Raw genomic sequence first — 16,209 nt, forward strand, 5'->3', positions numbered from 1 at the left:
CAGGCAGCCCCGCCAGCACAGCCCTCCTACTGGGTGTGAAGCGCTATCCCACGGTCACTTCCCCCCCCGTAGCCCCCAGGCAACCACTCATCTGCTTCCGGCCCACAGAGGTTTGTCTCTTCGGGAGACTTACCTAGAGATGGGATCGTAAGACCAATAGGTGGCTTTTGGGGTCGCGCTGCTTTCACTCAGCACCCATGTTTTCATGAGGGCTCCTCCACGTGGTAGCCTGAATCAGCACTTCGTGTCTTTTGATGGCCGAATAATATCCCACGGCCATGGATAGACCACGTGCTGTGCATCCCGTCCGTCAGTGGACGGGCCTTGCGGTGCTTTCCACCTTGGGGCGGATGGGAAGGAAGAGCGCTGCGGTGGACGTTCCCGTACACAGGGTTCTGTCGGAGCGCCTGTTCCCAATGCCTTCGGGTATAGATCTAGGAGTGGGATTGCGGGATCCTTCCCATATATGGTCATTCTCTGTGTAACTTACTGAGGAGCTGCCCAACGGATTCCCACGGCAGCTGTACCACTTTCCAATCCCAGTAGCACTGTGCGAGGGTCCCAGTTCCTCCACACCCTCGCCCAAACTTGTCATTTTCCACTTGTTTTGTTTCTCTTGGGCCTAGAAGAGCCATCCTACTGGGTGTGAAGTGCTATCTCATGGTGACTTTTTCTTAGAGAGGGAGACGGGGGGGGAGGGGCAGAGGGAGGCGGGAGAGAGAGAGGGAGAGAGAGAGAATCTTAAGCAGGCTCCGTGCCCGGTGCAGAGCCCACCGTGGAGCCTGACGTGGGCTGGATCTCACAACCCTGAGATCATGCATGACCTGAGCCGAGGTCCAGAGTCCAGACGTTCAACCGACTGAGCCACCCAGGCGCCCCTGCTGGTGGTTTTCATTTGCACGTCCCTAACGGCTATAACGATGTTGAGCAGCTTTTCACGTGCCTCTTGGCCATTCGTACATGCGCTTCGGAGGAATGGCTGCTCAGGTCCTTTGCCCGTTGTTTAACCGCCTTGTTCGCCTTGTCTGCTCAAGTCCTTTGCCCACTGTTTAACCGCGTTCTTCACCTCTTTGTTGTTGAGTTCTAAGCATTCTTGATGCATTCTGAAAAATACGCCCTTATCACATGCATGATTTGCAAATGCTTCTCCCATCCTGGGGAGGGGGAGGTTGGCCTTTCACTTTCTACACAGGTCCTCCTCCTCCTCCTTCCCCTTCTTCTTCTTCTTCCTCTTCTTCTTTTGTGGCTTTGCTTTTCTGCCATATTTAGGGAACTCTGGTGATTATGTGTCAACTTGGCTATGCTATGGTAACCAGTTATTTTGTCAAACATTTTCCTAGGTGTTTCTGAGGTATTTCTAGATGATATTGCCATTTTTTTTTTTTAAGATTTTATTTATTTGCGAGAGAGAGAATGAGAGACAGAGAGCATGAGAGGGGGGAGGGTCAGAGGGAGAAGCAGACTCCCTGCCGAGCAGGGAGCCCGATGCGGGACTCGATCCGGGGACTCCAGGATCATGACCTGAGCCGAAGGCAGTCGCTTAACCAACTGAGCCACCCAGGCGCCCAAATCCTTTTTGATATTGCCATTTAAATTAGTAGAATTTCACCCCCTAGCCAATAAAATGTGAAAGCATAAATAAATAAATAAATAAATAAATAAATAAATAAATAAATAAATAAATAAATAAATAAAATTTCAGTAAGACAGATTATGCCCCATAATGTGGGTGACTCTCATCCAATCATTTGAAGATCTTACTTGGAAAAAACTGACCTCCCCCAAGGAAGAGGAGGTTTTGTCAGCCGACTTTCTTTGGACTTGAACTGCAACATCAACTCTTCCCTAAGTCTCTAGCATGGTGGCCTAGGCTGCAAATTTTGGGCTTACCATCCTCCACAATACTATGAACCAATTCCTCAAAATGTCTCTCTCTCTCTTTCTATACACACACACACACACACACACACACATTCCATTGTTTCTGTGTATTTCGAGAATCTTGACTAATAGAGATTTTGGTACTAAGAGAGGTTCTAGAACAGCAGAATCTTAAGAATGAATTTTCTAAATTGGTTCTGGCATTTCTGGAATTGGTTCTCTAGTCTGATTAGATTTAAAGTTACTAATGAGTCTATTGCCAGTAGTAAAGAGAACACTGATAGTCCATGACATGATATGGCAATAGAGATACACAAAATACCACCATTGGATATTACTAATCAAACACTAATAAGAGGCAGGTTTGTGGGTGACCATGTACATAAAACTTCAGAAAGTTTTTGTCGAACTAATGAACACAATGAGTTGGCTGTGTGATGTCCATGGACAAAGTGGGGAATAAATGAATGAGCTCCGGAATTCAAATTCCCAACCCAAGTGTCACATAAATGACCTAAAAGCTTCTCCATCTGTGCTGAAGGGATTTCCTGTAGCCACAGAGCTGACTTCTTTGAAAACCAAACCCAGAAACTCATTCTCGGAGTGATTGAGTTGCAATGAAAATTGAATTCCCAAACTTGCAGAATGTTAACTGTTAAAAGTGTGGGTGAAAATTGGAATGGAGGTATATGGGAAAACCTTGATGAAGCTAGGGATTTTGAACCCCTAGATTCTGATGTCTTCCTTGCCAGTAGAAACAACCTCTCTACCCCTGTCTGAGGAGATTAAGCCTGCATTGCTCTGGGGAAAACTGTAATAGCCTCCCTTGGAGTATTTGCTTTGCAAAACAGTGCCATTTATCCTCAGGAACTCCACCTCCACAGGTCCTTTCTAGACCTACAACTAGACTCAAGTCCCAGCAGACCCTACAGGTGAGGCACAAAGTGTGATCCATGAGGAGGTGTGCTACACTCCAAAGAACTACTTGATTTTTCTGATTTATACAGACAAATCTGGGGAATATATGTGGGAATGGATATTAAGAGTGTGGGTGATGGTGGAAGAAACATAAAGTTGAATCAAGCCAAATACATTGATATGGGCCCACTAAGCAGTGATTCTGTATTCAATATTGCAGCTTGTGGAGTTAAAAGAGGGCTCTAGCACTTTGGTTATTTGGCTGAAACATGGACCAAAAGGTTGCCCACAGTAAATTAACCTGAAATATTAGATCTGCCTAGGTATACTGTAGAGGGAAGGATTCAAAAGCTTAATGAGTTTGGAATATGGAGTGGATTTGTCATTTAATATCTACTCATCCACCTGGGAAGGTTTAGAGAACACACCTTTCATCACAACTGTGGGAAATAAATTTGTGAAGGGAGCCCCAGTATCTTTGAGGAGCTACCATGAACACTCTTATCTGTAGGCCAGGACTTAACAGTGGAAATTGCTGCCACTGAACTCGGAAATCAAAATGCAATAGGAGTAATTAGACCCTGGGGTGGCAGGGGCCAAGTGGCAGGCACTCAACAGCCAAAGGCAAGATAGGTGTTGTTACCATAATGGACAGCAGACGAAGCAGCAATCAGAATAGTCTGATTCATGGAGACCTATGTTGGCTAGTTGATCACAATGTTCCTAGAAGTGAAGTAGGTAAGAAGATATACTGTTTAGCTAGGGCTACCATAACAAAATACCACAGATTGGATGACTTAAACAACAGAAATTTATTTTCTCACAATTCTGGAGGCTAGAAGTCCAAGATCAAGGTATCAGCAGAGTTGCTTTTACCTGCAGCCTCTCTCCTTGGCTTGAAGATGGCTGCCATCTCACTATGTTCGCACATGGCCTTTTGTGTGTATGTATCTTTAGTGTCTCTTCTTCTTCTTATAAGGACACTGATAATATTGGATTGGGGCCTCACCCTATGGTTTCATTTGACCTTAATTACTTCATTAAAGGCCTTGTCTCCAAATATAGTCACATTGGGTGTTAGGGCTTCAACACGTGAATTTTGAGGAAACACACTTCAGTCCATAACAGCAGCCCACCAAATTCTTACTTGATCTGTATAAACAGAAGAGTTTTAGATGTAGTGAACAAAAATCTAACTTGAATCACAAAACCCAAGAGTTATGGTCCCCCAATCAAATCCCAGACTTGAGCCAGCTTACAGACCCAGAACCCCTTGAATGGAGGGAAGGCAGGGTTTCCTTGAGGAAGGACCTTGATACACTCCCCAAAATATATACTCTTAATCCTTCTCCCAGCCTTCCCCAAAGGGACCTACAGATTTTTATCAGTATAATTTTGAATTGGGGAAAAGGAAACAATCAGACCTTTGGGGGGACTACTGGACACTGGCTCTGAATTCACTAATTCCAGGATACACCCAAAACATTACTATGGTCCACAAGTCAGCGTAGGGGCTGATGGAGGTCAGCTGATTAATGGAGTTTTAGCTCCAGCCCATCTCACATTGGGTCCAGTGGGTCCCTGAACCAATTCTGTGTTTATCTCCCCAGTTCTGGAAAACACAATTAGAATAGACATACTCAGCAACTGGCAGACCCCACACTAGTTCCTTGACCTGTGGACTGAGGGCTATTTTGGCAGGCAAGGCCAAGTGGGAGCCACTAGAAGATGTTATTGCATCTGGTCCCTCCTGCACCCCAAAAAGGGGCACAACATCTAGTGGGCCTCTTTGGATTTTGGAGGCAACATATTCCTCATTTAGGTGGTTATTCTGGACCATTTCCAAGTGATCTGAAAAGGTGCTAATTCTGAGTGGGGTCCAGAACAAGAAAAGGCTCTACAACAGATCCAGGCTGCTACACAAACTTCTCTGCAACTTGAGCCATATGATCCACTAGATCCAATGGTGCTTGAAGTATCAGTGGCAGATACAGATGCTGTTTGGAGCCTTTGACAGGCCCCTATAGTTGAATCACAGCACAGGCACTTAGGACTTCAGAGCAAAGCTCTGCCATCCTTTGCAGATGACTACTTTCCTTTTGAGAAATGGTTTTTGGTTTATTACTGGTCTTTAGTAGAGACTGAATGCCTAACCATGGGCCACCAAATTACCATGCTATTTGAACTGCCCATCATGAACTGGGTGTCCTTTGACACATCAAGCCTTTCTTTTTAATGAAGTTGGGCATGCACAACAGCACTCCATCATCAAATGGAAGTGGTATATATGAGATGGGGCCCAAGCTGGCTATGAAGGCACAAGTTATATGAAGAAGTGGCCCAAATGCCCATGGTCCCCACTCCTGCTACATGATTTTCTCTCTCCTCACTTATGGCCTTATCAGGAGTTCCTTATGATCATTTGATAGAGGAATAAAAGATTCGGGCCTGGTTTACAAATGGTTTTGTATGATATGCAGGTGCCATCCACAGGTAGACAGCTGCAACACTACAGTCCCACTCTGGGACATCCCTGAAGGACAGTGGTGATGGGAAATCCTCCCAGTGGGCAGACCTTAAAGCAGTGCACCTGATCGTTCACTTTGCTTGGAGGGAGAAATGGCCAGATGTGTGTTTATATACTGACTCATGGGCAGTGTTCAATGGTTTGGCTGGGTGGTCAGGGACTTCTTTATTTTTTTTTAAGTAGACTCCATGCCGAGTGGAGCCCAACACGGGGCCCGATTTCAACATTGAGATCAAGACCCGAGCTGAGATCAAGAATCAGATGCTTAACCAACTGAGCCACCCAGGTGCCCCTGGATGGTCAGACACTTCTAAGGAACACAACTGTAAAATTGGTGACAAGGAAGTCTGATGAAGTTGTATATGGATAAGCATCTCTAAACGGGCGGGAAAAAAATGTGATAATATCAGTGCCCCATGTGAATTTTCAGCAAAGGGTGACCTTAGCAGAGAAGAATTTTCATACTCAAGTGGACATGATGAACTGTTCTGTGGATATTAGTCTGCCTCTTTCCCCAGCCACCCCACCATTGCCCAATGGGCTCATGAACAAAGTAGCCACAGTGGCAGGGATGGAGGTCATGCATAGGCTTAGTAACATGGATTTCCACTCAGCTAGGCCAGGGTGGATACAGCCACTGCTGAGTGCCTAATCTGCCATTGGAAGAGACCAATCTTGAGTCTTTAAAAAAAATTGTATTTCTATGTACTAATATGACCATTCCAAAAGTGAAATTAAGAAAATATTTTTAGCAAAAATAAACTACTGAGATTTCATCAAAATAAAAAGCTGCTGCACAGCAAAAAAAAAAAAAAAAAAATAAAAAAAAAAAAAAAACAGCTGAAAAAAAAAAAAAAAAAAAAAAAAATCAACAAAACTAAAAGGCAGCCTGCAGAATGGGAGAAGATATTTGCAAATGATATATCTGATAAAGGGTTAGTGTCCAAAATATATAAAGAACTTACAAAATTGAACATCCAAAAAGCAAATAATCCAGTTTAAAAATGCATAGAAGACATGAATAGACATTTTTTTAAAGAAGACATCCAGATGGCCAACAGGCACATGAAAAGATGCTCAACATCATTCATCATCAGGGAAATGCAAATCAAAACTACAATGAGATATCACCTCACACCTGTCAGAATGGCTAAATTAACAACACAGGAACAACAGGTGTTGGCGAGGATGCAGAGAAAGGGAAACCCTCTTGCACTGTTCGTGGGAATGCAAACTAGTGCAGCTACTCTGGAAAACAGTACAGAGGTTCCTCAAAAAGTTAAAAATAGAACTACCCTATGATCCAGCAATTGCACTACTAAGCATATACCCAGAGAATACAAAAATACTGATTTGAAGGGATACATGCACCCCAATGTTTATAGCAACATTATCAACAATACCCAAATTATGAAAAGAGCCCAAATATCCATCAACTGATGAATGGATAAAGCAGAGGTGGTATATATATATGTATATACATATATATGGAATATTACATAAAGCATAATATTATATAATATTATATGAAGCAGAGGTGGGGGGGTGTGTGTATAATGGAATATTACTCAGCCATCAGAAATAATGAAATCTTGCCAAATGCAAAAATGTGAATGGAGCTTGAGAGTATTATGCTAAGTGAAATAAGTCAGAGAAAGACAAATACCATATGATTTCATTCATATGTGGAATTTAAGAAACAAAACAAATGATCATAGGGTAGGGGAAGACAGAAGAAAACCAAGAAAGAGACTCTTTTTTTTTTTCTGTCTCAAATGTATGTCTTTTCTTTTTTTTATAAGTTCAGTTATTTTTTAATTTTTTATTGTTATGTTAATCACCATACATTACATCATTAGTTTTTGATGTAGTGTTCCATGATTCAGTGTTTGTGCATAACACCCAGTGCTCCATGCAGAACATGCCCTCTTTAATACCCATCACCGGGCTAACCCACCATCCCACCCCCCTTCCCTCTAGAACCCTCAGTTTGTTTTTCAGAGTCCATCATCTCTCATGGTTCGTCTACCCTTCCGATTTCCCCCCTTCATTCTTCCCCTCCTGCTATCTTCTTCTTTTTTTTTCTTAACATATATTGCATTATTTGTTTCAGAGGTACAGATCTGTGATTCAACAGTCTTGCACAATTCACAGCACTCATCATAGCACATACCCTCCCCAGTGTCTATCACCCAGCCACCCCATCCCTCCCACCCCACCCCCCACTCCAGCAACCCTCAGTTTGTTTCCTGAGATTAAGAAATCCTCATAACAGTGAGGTCATATGATACATGTCTTTCTCTGATTGACTTATTTAGCTCAGCATAACACCCTCCAGTTCCATCCACGTCGTTGCAAATGGCAAGATCTCATTCCTTTTGAAGGCTACATAATATTCCATATATATACCACCTCTTCTTTATCCATTCATCTGTCAATGGACATCTTGGCTCTTTCCACAGTTTAGCTATTGTGGACATTGCTGCTATAAACATCGGGGTGCACGTAGCACTTCAGATCCCTATATTTGTATCTTTGGGGTAAATACCCAGTAGTGCAATTGCTAGATCATATGGTAGCTCTATTTTCAACTTTTTGAGGAACCTCCATACTGTTTTCCAGAGTGGTTGCACCAGCTTGCATTCCCACCAACAGTGTAGGAGGGTTCCCCTTTCTCCACATCCCTGCCAACATCTGTCGTTTCCTGACTTGTTAATTTTAGCCATTCTGACTGCTGTGAGGTGGTATCTCATTGTGGTTTTGATTTGGATTTCCCTGATGCCGAGCGATGTTGAGCATTTTTTCATGTGTCTGTTGGCCATTTGGATGTCTTCTTTGGAAAAATGTCTGTTCATGTCTTCTGCCCATTTCTTGATTGGATTCTTTGTTCTTTGGGTGTTGAGTTTGATAAGTTCTTTATAGATTTTGGATACTAGCCCTTTATCTGATATGTCATTTGCAAATATCTTCTCCCATTCTGTCGGTTGTCTTTTGGTTTTGTTGACTGTTTCTTTTGCTGTGCAAAAGCTTTTTATCTTGGGCGCCTGGGTGGCTCAGACGGTTAAGCATCTGCCTACGGCTCAGGTCCTGATCCCAGGGTCCTGGGATCGAGTCCTGCATTGGGCTCCCTGCTCCTTGGGAGCCTGCTTCTCCCTCTGCTTCTCTCTCTCTCTCTGTCTCTCATAAATAAATAAATAAAATCTTAAAAAAAAAAAAGGTTTTATCTTGATGAAGTCCCAATACTTCATTTTTGCCCTTGCTTCCCTTGCCTTTGGTGATGTTTCTAGGAAGAAGTTGCTGCGGCTGAGATCGAGGAGGTTGCTGTCTGTGTTCTACTTTAGGATTTTGATGGACTCCTGTCTCACATTTAGGTCTTTAAACCATTTTGAGTCTATTTTTGTGTGTGGTGTAAGGAAATGGTCCAGTTTCATTCTTCTGCATGGGGCTGTCCAATTTTCCCAACACCATTTGTTGAAGAGACTGTCTTTTTTCTGTTGGACATTCTTTCCTGCTTTGTCAAAGAGGAGTTGACCATAGAGTCAAGGGTCCATTTCTGGGCTCTCTATTCTGTTCCATTGATCGATGTGTCTGTTTTTGTGCCAGTACCGTACTGTCTTGATGATGACAGCTTTGTAATAGAGCTTGAAGTCTGGAATTGTGATGCCACCAGCTTTGCTTTTCTTTTTCAACATTCTTCTGGCTATTCGGGATCTTTTCTGGTTCCATACAAATTTTAGGATTATTGGTTCCATTTCTTTGAAAAAAGTGGAGGGTATTTTGATGGGGATTGCATTGAATGTGTAGATTGCTCTAGGTAGCATTGACATCTTCACAATATTTGTTCTTCCGATCCATGAGCATGGAACATTTGTCCATTTCTTTGTGTCTTCCTCAATTTCTTTCATGAGTATTTTATAGTTTTCTGAGTACAGATTCTTTGCCTCTTTGGTTAGATGTATTCCTAGGTATCTTCTGGGTTTGGGTGCAATTGTAAATGGGATCGACTCCTTAATTTCTCTTTCTTCTGTCTTGTTGTTGGTGTATAGAAATGCCACTGATTTCTGTGCATTGATTTTATATCCTGCCACTTTACTGAATTCCTGTATGAGTTCTAGCAGTTTTGGGGTGGAGTCTTTGGGGTTTTCCACATAAAGTATCACATCATCTGCAAAGAGTGGGAGTTTGACTTCTTCTTTGCCGATTTGGATGCCTTTTATCTCTGTTGTCTGATTGCTGTGGCTAGGACTTCTAGTACTATGTTGAATAGCATGGTGATAGTGGACATCCCGGCTGTGTTGCTGACCTTAGGGGAAAAGCTCTCAGTTTTTCCCCATTGAGAATGATATTCACTGTAGGTTTTTCATAGTTGGCTTTTCTGATATCGAGGTATGTACCCTCTATCCCTATACTCTGAAGAGTTTTGATCAAGAAAGGATGCTGTACTTTGTCAAATGCTTTTTCTGCATCTATTGAGAAGATCATATGGCTCTTGTTCTTTCTTTGATTAATGTATTGTATCACATTGATTGATTTGTGGATGTTGAACCAACCTTGCAGCCCAGGGATAAATCCCACTTGGTCGTGGTGAATAATCCTTTTAATGTACTGTTGGATCCTATTGGCTAGGATTTTGGTGAGAATTTTTGCATCCATGTTCATCAGGGATATTGGTCTGTAATTCTCCTTTTTGATGGGGTCTTTGTCTGGTTTGGGGATCAAGGTAATGGTGGCCTCATAAAACGAGTTTGGAAGTTTTCCTTCCATTTCTATTTTTTGGAACAGTTTCAGAAGAGTAGGTATTAATTCTTCTTTAAATATTTGGTAGAATTCCGCTGGGAAGCCATCTGGCCCTGGGCTTTTGTTTGTTGGGAGATTTTTGATGACTGCTTCAATTTCCTTAGTGGTTATAGGTCTGTTCAGGTTTTCTATTTCTTCCTGGTTCAGTTTTGGTAGTTGATACATCTCTAGGAATGCATCCATTTCTTCCAGATTATCTAATTTGCTGGCATACAGTTGCTCATAATATGTTCTTATAATTGTTTGTATTTCTTCAGTGTTGGTTGTGATCTCTCCTCTTTCATTCATGATTTTATTTATTTGGGTCCTTTCTCTTTTCTTTTTGATAAGTCTGGCCAGGGGTTTATCAATCTTGTTAATTCTTTCAAAGAACCAGCTCCTAGTTTCGTTGATCTGTTCTACTGTTCTTTTGGTTTCTATTTCATTGATTTCTGCTCTGATCTTTATTATGTCTCTTCTCCTGCTGGGTTTGGGCTTTATTTGCTGTTCTTTCTCCAGCTCCTTTAGGTATAGGGTTAGGTTGTGTATTTGAGACCTTTCTTGTTTCTTGAGAAAAGCTTGTATTGCTATATACTTTCCTCTTAAGACTGCCTTTGCTGCATCTCAAAGATTTTGAACAGTTGTGTTTTCATTTTCATTGGTTTCCATGAATTTTTTTAATTCTTCTTTAATTTCCTGGTTGACCCATTCATTCTTTAGTAGGATGCTCTTTAGTCTCCATGTATTTGAGTTCTTTCCGACTTTCCTCTTGTGATTGAGTTCTAGTTTCAAAGCATTGTGGTCTGAAAATAGGCAGGGAATGATCCCAATCTTTTGGTACCAGTTGAGACCTGATTTATGACCTAGGATGTGATCGATTCTGGAAAATGTTCCATCGGCACTAGGGAAGAATGTGTATTCCGTTGCTTTGGGATGGAATGTTCTGAATATGTCTGTGAAGTCCATTTGGTCCAGTGTGTCATTTAAAGTCTTTATTTCCTTGTTGATCTTTTGCTTAGATGATCTGTCCATTTCAGTGAGGAGGGTATTAAAGTCCCCCACTATTATTGTATTGTTGTCAGTGTGTTTCTTTGCTTTTGTTATTAATTGCCTTATGTAATTGGCTACTCCCGTGTTAGGGGCATAGATATTTACAATTGTTAGATCTTCTTGTTGGATAGACCCTTTAAGTATGATGTAGTGTCCTTCCTCATCTCTTATTATAGTCTTTGGTTTAAAATCTAATTTGTCTGATATAAGGATTGCCACCGCAGCTTTCTTTTGGTGTTCATTAGCATGGTAAATGGTTTTCCACCCCCTCACTTTCAATCTGGGGGTGTCTTTGGGTCTAAAATGAGTCCCTTGCAGACAGCATATCAATGGGTCTTGTTTTTTTATCCAGTCTGATAGCCTGTGTCTTTTGATTGGGGCATTTAGCCCATTTACATTCAGGGTAACTACTGAAAGATATGAATTCAGTGCCATTGTATTGCCTGTAAGGTGACTGTTACTGTATATTGTCTCTGTTCCTTTCTGGTCTATGTTGCTTTTAGGCTCTCTCTTTGCTTAGAGGACCCCTTTCAATATTTCTTGTAGGGCTGGTTTCGTGTTTGCGAATTCCTTTAGTTTTCCTTTGTCCTGGAAGATTTTTATCTCTCCTTCTATTTTCAATGACAGCCTAGCTGGATATAGTATTCTTGGCTGCACATTTTTCTCATTTAGTGCTCTGAATATATCATGCCAGTCCTTTCTGGCCTGCCAGGTCTCTGTGGATAGGTCTGTTGCCAATCTAATGTTTCTACAATTGTAGGTTACATATCTCTTCTCCTGAGCCACTTTCAGGATTTTCTCTTTGTCTCTGAGACTCATAAGTTTTACTATTAGATGTTGGGGTGTTGACCTATTTTTATTGATTTTGAGAGGGGTTGTCTGTGCTTCCTGGATTTTGATGCCTGTTTCCTTCCCCAAATTAGGGAAGTTCTCTGCTATAATTTGCTCCAATATACCTTCTGCCCCTCTCTCTCTTTCTTCTTCTTCTGGGATCCCAATTATTCTAATATTGTTTCGTCTTATGGTATCACTTATCTCTCAAATTCTGCCCTTGTGATCCTGTAGTTGTTTATCTCTCTTTTTCTCAGCTTCTTTATTTTCCGTCATTTGGTCTTCTATATCACTAATTCTCTCTTCTGCCTCATTTATCCTAGCAGTTAACGCCCCCATTTTTGATTGCACCTCATTAATAGCCTTTTTGATTTCGACTTGGTTAGATTTTAGTTCTTTTATTTCTCCAGAAAGAGTTTCTCTAATAACTTCCATGCTTTTTTCAAGCCCAGCTAGTATCTTTAAAGTGATGATTCTGAACTCTAGATCCGACATCGTACTAATGTCCATATTAAGTAGGTCCCTGGCAGTCAGTACTACCTCTTGTTCTATTTGTTGAGGTGATTTTTTCTGTCTTGTCATTTTGTCCAGAGAAGAATAGATTAATGAGAGAACAAAATGCTAACAGGGTAACAACATCCCCAGAAAATATACTCTAAACCAATCAGAAAAGACCTGAAGCCAGGGGAAAAGAAAGGGAAAGAAAGAAAAAAGAAAAAGATTAAAACAAACAAAAACAGAACAAAACAAAAAAAAACAGAATATGATCAAATATGATCAGGCTGGTGCATAGATCAGTGCCACACACTAGATTTGGGGTGTATTTTGGTCTGTTAGAAGAAAGTGCCTCCCAAAATTTTAAAGAAAGAAAAACTTATATATGTACAAAACTAAGGGTTGATATGATGAAGGGATGGAATATGACTGTAAAGATGAAAATTATAAAAAATTTTATAAAAGGAATTGATAAGAAGTTGTTTGGAAAAAGAAAGAAGAGGATTTTTTAAAAAACAGGAAAAAAAGGGAGTGAATGTGATCAGGCAGGAGAGTAGAACAAAACCATACACTAGAGATTTAGGGTATATTTTGATCGGTTAGAAGAAACTATCTCAAAATTTTAAAGAGAGAACAACTTGTATATATGTGCCAAAAATAAAAATAACTACTATGAAGGGATAGAATATGACTCTAAAAACGAAAAATAAAATGTTTTTTAAAAAAAGGATTTGATAAGATGTTGGTTGAAAAAGGGAAAAAGAAAAATTCAAAAAAAAAAAAGACAGTTAAAAAAAATTAACTTTGAAAGACTACAGAATCATGGTAAAAAAGCCATGAATTCTATGTGCATTATTCCCCCAGCGCTGGAGTTCTGCCGTTCTCATTGATCGGTAAACTTGGTCTTGGCTGGCGGTTCTCGCTGATCTTCTGGGGGAGGGGCCTGTTGCCGTGGTTTCCAAATGTCTCTGCCGGAGGCAGAATTGCCCCGCCCTTGCCCCCTCCCGGCTAAGTCATCTGCTCGGGTTTGCTCTCCGGGGCTTTTGTTCCCTGCGAGCTTTCGGTACAGCTTTGGAGGCGGAGAGTGAAAATGGTGGCCTCCCAATCTCCACCCCGGAGGAGCCGAGAACTCGGGCCCCGCTCCTCAGTGAGCCCCCAGAGAAAAGCCGTCAGTCACTCCCGTCTCCCCGGTCTCCGGCCGCACTCCGTGCTCACCCGGCCTGTGACCGCGCGTTTCTATCTCTGGCACCCGATCCCGGGTGGAGTCTCCAAACCCAGCAGATCCCTGTGGTGCACTCCCGTGCATCTCCTCCTGGGGGAAGAAGGGGAGTCTCCCCAGATCTGCCACTTGTTGGGTCCCTGCTGGAGGAGCAGGGGCCCGACTGTGCCACGGATCACGGTTTATGGCAACCCCGAGCTAAGAGCCCGCGCCTGGGCTCTGCCTCTGCAGCCGGGTCCCCGCTCCATTACCTGGGAGCTCTGCCACACTCAGGCACCCCCGGTCTTTCTGTGACCCCGAGGGTCCTGAGACCACACTGTCCCGCAAGGGCTCCACCCCCCGCTTAGCCACCGGAGTGACGTCCCTCAGCGGAGCCGACTTCTAAAAGTTGCGATTTTGTGCTCCGTGGCTCTATCACTTGCCAGAAGCGGCCGACAGAGGCCCCTCCCCCGCCGTCTATCCTCCCGAATATCGCCTCGGATTCACTTCTCCGCACGTCCTACCTTCCAGAAAGTGGTCGCTTCTCTGTTCAGAGAGTTGTTGCTTTTCCTTTCTTCGATCTCCTGTTGAGTTTGTAGGTGTTCAGAATGGTTTGATCCCTATCCAGCTGAATTCCTGAGAGGAGACGAAATCCAGGTCTCCTACTCCTCCGCCATCTTGCTCCGCCCCCCAGACTCTTTTTTTTTTTAAGCAGGCTCTACACCCAGCCTAGAGCCCAATGCTGAAATCAAGAGTCAACACTTAACAGACTGGGACACCCAGGCACCCCAAAAAACAGACTCTTAACTACAGAGAGCAAACTGATCTTGACAGAGGGGAGGTGGTTGAGGGGGATAGGTTGGATGGGTGATGGGGATTGAGGAGGGCCCTAGTGATGAGTGCTGGGTGTCCTATGTAAGTGTTGAATCACTATATTGTACACCAGAATCTAGTATTACACTGATGTTATCTACTGGAATTTAAATAAAAACTTTAAAAAAGAGTCTGTTTTTGTGTTTGTTTGTTTTTTTAGATTCCACATATAAGTGAAATTATATGGTCCTTGTTTTTCTCTGCCCAACTTATTTCACTTAACACCATACCCTCTAGGTCCATCCATGTTGTCTCAATACAAGAAATTTTAAAGACACTCTGGGCAGTAGAGAAAAGAAAAGAAAAAGAAGAGAGCGAAAGTTCATCTTTTTCACAGCCTATCAAGGATCATAGAGAGCTCACTGGGCTGTTGTATGGTGTTGCTGATGCTGTGGTGATGACAGGGGTGTTGGTTTTCCCATGAGGGCTGAGGGTCAAGCAATGATTTGGATCTTTTCAAATAACAAAGTTTTTTAAATGACCAAATAAGTAAGCCACGGAGCTGAAAAGTGCAGCATAGGGAATATAGTCAATACTATTTTAATAACACTGTGTGTTGACAGATGGTGACTCCACTTATCTTGCTGAGTACTGAGTGAAGTATAGAATTGTCGAATCAATATGCTGTACACTTGAAACGAACATAACATTGTATATCAATTACACTTCAATGATAAATAAAAAACTTTAAATAAATGAATAAAAAGCAATGTTGCTGGCTCAAAATTTGGAGTAGCCATGGGGGCAAAGAGAAGTGGATAGGTTTAAAAATATTCAGGAAGCAGAAGTGGCAAGATTTTGAATTGATTCTATATTGGGAATCAGGAAGAGAGAAGATGGCTCCGACTTAGCATGCCTAAAGTGGAATTCCTGTTCTCCTCCCAAACTTACTGTCTTCCTTTGCTGCTAATCTCAGTGAGTGGATCAGCATGCTGGCACAGAGTAAGCATTCATTGATTGTCTTTGGAGTGAAAGAATAAATGAATAGAGTAGAAATACAGCCAAACAAAGCATTCACCGGTGCCTGCCAAACAGCCAGTCCTAAACTCACCCTCAAGGTCGGCTCAGCAGAAGTCTATCACAATTTCCCTCTCACTCTATCAACCGTCTGGAAAATCACCAGGTCCCACGTCCAGAAGAACATCCACCCTCCTATCAGGCAGTCCTTGTCTAGAACCTGCAGGTGTGCACGGACCCGGTTTTGCCAAGAGCCTCTTATTCTGTAAATTCTTTGCATGAGGGCAGTGGCAGATTGTACAGCCCATGTGAGCACAGAGGACGTTTGGTGTTGTAGAAACAGGGTCACAGTGGGCACCCAACTGGTGGGTCTATGTTCACTTTGGCTTCAATCACAAAGAGACTCTTCATACCAAAGAGGTTTATTAATCCAGCCCTCCCCCGACCCTCATCCTGGCAGGCAAAAAATACAACTGCCAGAAACACTACAGACACCAAGTGTTAGTCTGGCTATTTTATTGCTTCTCCCGAGGCTGACAAGCAGAGATACAGAACTGCTTGTGGTTTCTGCTACAGATACCAAAACCAGGAAGTGATCTGTCCCAGTGCAGATTTCCCAGAAATAAGAATGACATGGGGCATGCAAAGGATGCCCCCTGGACTCAACGAACCCAGTGAAGATTCCCTGGTTATAGAAGACAAG

This window comes from Neomonachus schauinslandi, chromosome X (assembly GCF_002201575.2).
Source record: "Neomonachus schauinslandi chromosome X, ASM220157v2, whole genome shotgun sequence".
In the NCBI taxonomy this organism is placed as follows: domain Eukaryota; kingdom Metazoa; phylum Chordata; class Mammalia; order Carnivora; family Phocidae; genus Neomonachus; species Neomonachus schauinslandi.